Raw genomic sequence first — 6,389 nt, 5'->3', positions numbered from 1 at the left:
AGCTGTGGCTTGCGGGCTCACTAGTTGTGGCTCGTAGGCTCTAAGAGTTCGCATGCCACAACTAAGGAGCTGGCGAGCTACAACTAAGGAGCACTCAAGCAGCAACTAAGGAGCCCACATGCCACAACTATGAAGCCAGCGAGCTGCCACTAAGGAGCCTGCGAGCTGCAACTAAGACCCGACACAACCAAATAAATAAATAAATAATTTTAAAAAACTCTGTTGGGGAAGGATAGAAGGTTTGGCAGAGAGCTTTATTGTAGCCTATAGAATAGCCTTTTGTGGGGGTCATGGGTCCTCACTTCTCAATGGGTCTCATTCTATTACCTGCCTTAGAACTGAGTGTCAATCTGGCACACACTGCCAGAATCTTTTCAGTTCTCCTCTTAGATTAGGTGAGTGGAGAGGTGTCATTAATTGGGAAAGGGAGTTCTGTCTGGGTATTTTAGAGAGACTAGAAAGAGGAGGGGATGGGTCCCTTAATTGCATTTTGACAGACTGTCTTGGGACCTACAGGTTGAAAGTTCAGGGTAAATAAGGCAGTGTGTAAAAGAGCCATTTGGAAGCCACTATCCATTTTGTAATTTTAATAGGGCATCCTTCAGTAGATCATTGTTTATCTGTAGATGATAAGACAAATGAAAGTTGCAAGTGTTGCTTTCTTGTAAGGTCTGTGCCTGAACTGAATGAGCACTAAAGTGTGTATCCTGATCAGAGTCCATGATATCTGGGGGCCCAGAGGAAACCAAGTTCTAATGAGGGCTATAGTGGTGAGGTTAGCACCCTGGAAAGGATAAGCCAAGAGTAGACCTGTTTATGTATCAGTCATTGTGAGGACAAAATGGTTTGTGTCAGCACATTGGCACAATGGCCCAATAAAATCAATTTGATGGTGAGAGAAGGGTCATTCACCCTTTGGTATAGACCTTCATGGGCTGTGCCACCAATAATCACGTTGGGAGGGTAGGGTTTGGGTTAGGGCCAGTGACATGGAGATGCCATGAATTTTGGCCCCAAATATAAGCATCTGGGGCCCAAGATGAGGGTAATACTTGAGCTTATTTGAGATATGGGAGTAAATGGGACAGATACGACATTTAAATGAGCCACCTCTGGGAGTCAGGGTAGGAGCTGAGATGGGAAATTTTCATTGTAATACATGAGGTCTGAGAGGTAATATATTGCCAATGTGGAAGGCCCTGTCATAGGGGATAAGCCTGAATGTGAAATCTATTTCGAGCCCATCAACTGAATCAGTCTAGGAGTCTGTAAAAATATGAAAAAAATGACATAATTTTTTGATGGTGTCCTCCAGTGTCAAAGTGACTACAATTAGCTCTGTGAATTTTCTCATCCTTTATTCGGGATGTCCCAGTCGTGGGATGGAAAGTGGTATCTCTCCATTGGGCTCATCACGAATGATGTGGTGCTGCTGACTGAAATAAATGGACTCCCTTTCCACTGGGACTTGGTTTATCCCAAGAGGCCCCACGGATGGCCAATGTGGCCAGGAGGGGCCAATCCCTCCTGGATTTGTGGACTTGGGCAAAGGACAGAGGGTGGGAAAAGCCTCATTCGCCTGTAGTTTGGATATGCCTGAGGGTTCAAGCCGTATCCTGTAGATACCATTTCCTTTTAATAAGGAGGCTTCACTGCCTGTTCCAAGTCTGTGGGGTGTTGTTTCCATAACCTATGGTAAAATAGGCAGTTGCACTTAAGGGTCATGGGCTCAGGGCCTATGATGGCTTTTTTCTCAAGTAGGGCCCAATCAGCACTAAGATTTGTCTTTTAAGAGAAATCTACCTCAGCCGCTGAGGGTAGTTTGTATCCGAAACACATGGGGAGTTGTTGGCTATCATGTGTGGTCCAAAGACTCCAAGGGGCACAAGACAGTTGCTAGGACTTCCACCATCCCACCAAGGGGTCACCAGGCAGATGTGGCATCGCTTGTTGGATGGTCTTTTTACATGGGCCTGCTGTTGGGGTGGCCCCCATTCAAATTGAAATGATTTTTTCCGTGACTTTTGTCAATAGATTTGAAAAAGACTATTGTAAATGAATTGTTGCAACCAAATGTTGCAGGCCATGCCCTGACAGTGCACTGCCAGAATGGAGCTCACTGATTTTGGGTGACTCAGACTCATGTAGGAGACACAATAAAGAATCAATCAAATTACTCTACCTCTCTTGGGCCCGTGAAGGTTGTAATACAGTTTTTCTGTTTTGTTTTGTTTTTGCCACGCCGCATGGCTTGCGGGATCTCTGTTCCTCGACCAGGGATTGAACCCCAGCCACAGCAGTGAAAGGACAGAATTCTAACCACTAGCCCACCAAGGAACTCCTTGTAATACAGTTTTAAATTAAAATATTTTATCAACAGTTCTGCTATGTAGATCTCCAAATGCGCAGCTTTTTGAGCCTTCATCTTGTGCATTCTTCAGAGGATCTGAAGTTCACCAATGGAGTTTGAACTAAACTTTCCAATGATATTATCTAGGTTTGCTGTTCTAACAGAGACAAAACGAACAGCAGTTTAAACAATATACGATAGTTTTCGCTCACGGATTCAGGTTAAGGTAACACTAGCCCCAGTAGGAAACCACCTTACTGCCCAGGAAGTCGGCAATATGAACTTTGTCCCCAAGGGATTTGTGTGAACTGTAGTCCAACAGCTCCGAAGTGGCTCAAGTACTTCTGGCGGAAGAGGGTGGGAACTCGGGCTGTGTTCTCCTCTGGCTTTCTGGGAAGTGTAGTTTACAAGTTCCGTAGAGACTCAGACGCTTCCGCACAGGCGCCGCTGGGACAGGGGAATTGTGGGAAGTGTATCCCCAGCGCAGCCTGGGGGCGGGGTTTCAGGCCCTGCCGCTCTGGGCGGTCAGGTAGTCTCCCTCTCTTCCCTCGCGCTGGTGAGTTGCTTCCTCGTTTTGCGACCCGTGGGAATTTCCCTGGGAACCTGTCCAACCCAGCCATCAATTTGCGGGAAAGAGCAGCTTCAGAGAGCAATGGTTTGAGGGCTGGGGCGTGGGCGGTTGTTCCTTTGGGCGGAGTCCTCTGCGTTTGGTGCGGCCGATGGGATCGTTCCTGGCCTGGTTGGAGGAGCACTAGGGCTCTCGCCTTGAGGACCCATCCCCTAGGCCGTGCACCTAATACCCTGCTCTGTCATTTCCCGCAGTAGAACATTGGATGAATTACTTAAATTTCTGTCTCTGATGGTTTCTTGTAAAATTGGGATGACATTACTACTCTTAAAAAACAAAATTCAGGGAATATTCCGAAGGTCCAGTGGTTAGGACTCCGAGCTTTCACTGCCGAGGGCCGGGTTCAATCCCTGGTGGGCGAGGTAAGATCCCACAAGCCACATGGCGGGGCCAAAAACAAAAAAGGCAAAATCAAACAAAATTCAGCTGTATAAATTTGAAGATCTAATTGGCTTTATGCAACAGTTGGTGAATTGAGCAGCATCCCATCTAGTAAATAGAAGGTTGTACAAAATGGAAAGTTTTTTTTGTTTTGTTTTAGGCAGAAAAGTAGGGCAAAGGAATTATTAGTAAAAGAAAAGAAAGGATTATTTTTAGGTCAAGATCTCTTTTTGTGGGGAATGGAATGGCAAGGGCTTTATCGTGAAGATTGCCTCTTCTCTGGGGGATGGAAATGGGCTTTGTAATAGATTACCTCGTTAGTGCTGGCCAGAAAATACCAGCCTGGTTGATTAACATTATATTTCTATGTAAGGTGGAAACTGCAGTTAAGTCTTGGTTTGCTGTCATGGGGCGGGGTGTAGCAAATGACGCCATTTTGGGCCTTTTTTTTTTTTTTTTTTTTAGCCGCCTCCGGGCATGCGGGATCTTAGTTCCCCCCACCAGACATCAAACCCTTGCCCCCTGCACTGGAAGCACGGAGTCTTAATCACTGGACCACCAGGGAAGTACCGGGCCTGTTCTTTCTTTTTTAACACTACCTTCCTAATACGGTGGTTTGAGAATTAAATGGGATGGTATGAATAAAAGTCTTGATGGAGAAAATGTTCACATATCGAGGTATGGGGCAGTCATTTTAGCTTATACATGGTTCGGCCTGAACTTTGTGTGAGCCAAAGCAGCCTGACTCATGGCCTGTCAAACACACACAGCACATCTGCTTTAACCATTGAGGTAAAGACTATCCATCTCAAAGATAAGGATAAATAACTCCCTTCCTGTGGCATCTTCCTGCATCTCTCCTCTACCTGAGTATCTTTCCCAGAACAACATAAAACCGTGTTCATTGCAGCTTCCTATATAATGGCAAATCTAGTACTCATCAGGGATTGTGCCAAAATGCTTATTTAATTCATCCAGGAACACAGCAGTGGTTTGATAAATCGGGTTTATTCATTGCGGTGAGAGATTACACCCACCTTGGGGAACCATGAGGTGCCACGACGGTAAGAGGGTGTCAGAAAAAAAATCTATTACAGGATTTGGGCTTCATTTAAGTGTTTTGGGAGAGGGCCTAAGGACGCAGGGTTCACTCCGGATTGGATGCTGCCAGAAAGCAGAAGCAATTTTAAGATTTAGTATCTCAATAAATGTTATATTTGGGGAGAGCAGACTAGAACAAAGATAAAGCTCTAAGTGGTAAAGAAATAGCATCACTCTTTTAGCCAAGAGGAGGATGTTTGTCATTGTGTGGGTGGCACAGTGACCTTGTTTTTGTCTGTCTAAAAATTACGAAGGGGTCTTCTTTTGTCTCACTTTACCGTGGTCTCAGAGAAACCTCATTTGAGGATGGTAGTCTGTGATTTATGTCCCAAAGGAGAATACTATTGGCCTGTGAGTGCCATGTCAGCTTTCAGATGTCAGGAGTATTTTGTTTTTAATTCTCATTACATTCAACACACCATTATACAGCCATCTTTTGGAAGGAGTTAGATTTTCAATGGCTGACATTAGAAAATGACTAGCTTATATTGAGTTTAGAAAAATAGATACAGAACACAAGATTTCATTTAAAAAAACAAAGATGTATGTTGATAGGCATATGTGTTGACATGTTTACAGAGAGAAAAAAAATCTGGTTATCTTCAAGGGGAAGGAATCTAGGTGCATCCCCCTCTCCCCCATTTTGCTTTATACAATTTTTAATTGGCTTCCAATAACATGTGTTTTTATTTATTTTTTTAAAATTTATTTTATTTATCTTTGGCTGCGTTGGGTCTTTGTTGCTGCGTAAGGGCTTTCTCTAGTTGCATCGAGCGGGGGCTACTCTTCATTTTGGTGCACAAGCTCCTCATTGCGGTGGCTTCTCTTGTTGTGGAGCACAGGCTCTAGGCGCACCGGCTTCAGTAGTTGTGGCGCACGGGCTTAGTTGCTCCGTAGCATGTGGGATCTTCCGGGACCAGGGCTCGGACCTGTGTCCCCTGCACTGGCAGGTAGATTCTTAACCAGTGCGCCACCACGGAAGTCCCAACATATGTGTTTTTAAATTGCTCACTATAATAAAGATTTTAACCAGAAAATATAAAGGAAAAAACTCAGTAAAAAACATTCTCCATCAATAGAATCCTCCCCAGTGCTTTAGCATTTTGGCTTTGGGAGTCAGAATGACTCCAATGCCAAGCTCTTCAGCCTTCATTATGCTTGCTTTGAGATAGCTGACAGTTTCTTAACGTCTCTGAAATTTGGTGTTCTCACCTCCAAAGTAGGGATCATAACTTCAATGAAAAGTTTAAATGAGGGAAGAGCACTTTTCCATGAGGACAAGCTTCCACTTTGGCCCTCTCAAGTTGTTTTTCCTGAAAAACCAGTGGTACCACAGGGTCTGGTACCTTCTTCGATCCTCCTGGTCCCTCCCAAATCATTCTACCTCGCCTATTCTTTGACCTCTCAGTTTTAGCCTCATATTGTCAGATTATATTCAAATCAAACTACTTTCAATCACCTAGTGTTCCCTAAACAGTCATCCCCCCTTAACTTCTTTCTTTTTTATTTAAAAAAAAATTGTGGCTGCGGCATGCGGGATCTTAGTTCCCAACCAGGGATCAAATCCTTGTCAAGGTCCTGGAGTGGGAACGTCCAGTCCTAGCCACTGGACGGCCAAGGAAGTCTCCCAACCTGTTAATTTCTTGAAGATTGCATCTCCTCACTTGTTCCCTTTCCAACAATACTCCTGCCATAATTGGAGGCATTTCGACTTCAGAAAGTCGTGTCTATGGAACATTTTCGCTGGAGGACTCAGGGAAACGTAATGCAGACTCTCAGTGTAGGAATCCGCCTTTCCACCCCGGAAGTTGGGACTTGGCGGGAATCTTTTCTCTCTGGCATTTTGGGAACCGTAGTCAAGGAGCTTCCCGTAGTCTTCCTGGAAAGTGAGCCTCTGGACTGTTTTCCTCGGCATTCTGGGAGATGTAG

This window comes from Delphinus delphis, chromosome 20, assembly GCF_949987515.2.
Source record: "Delphinus delphis chromosome 20, mDelDel1.2, whole genome shotgun sequence".
NCBI classification, from domain to species: domain Eukaryota; kingdom Metazoa; phylum Chordata; class Mammalia; order Artiodactyla; family Delphinidae; genus Delphinus; species Delphinus delphis.
This window is presented reverse-complemented; position numbering follows the sequence as displayed.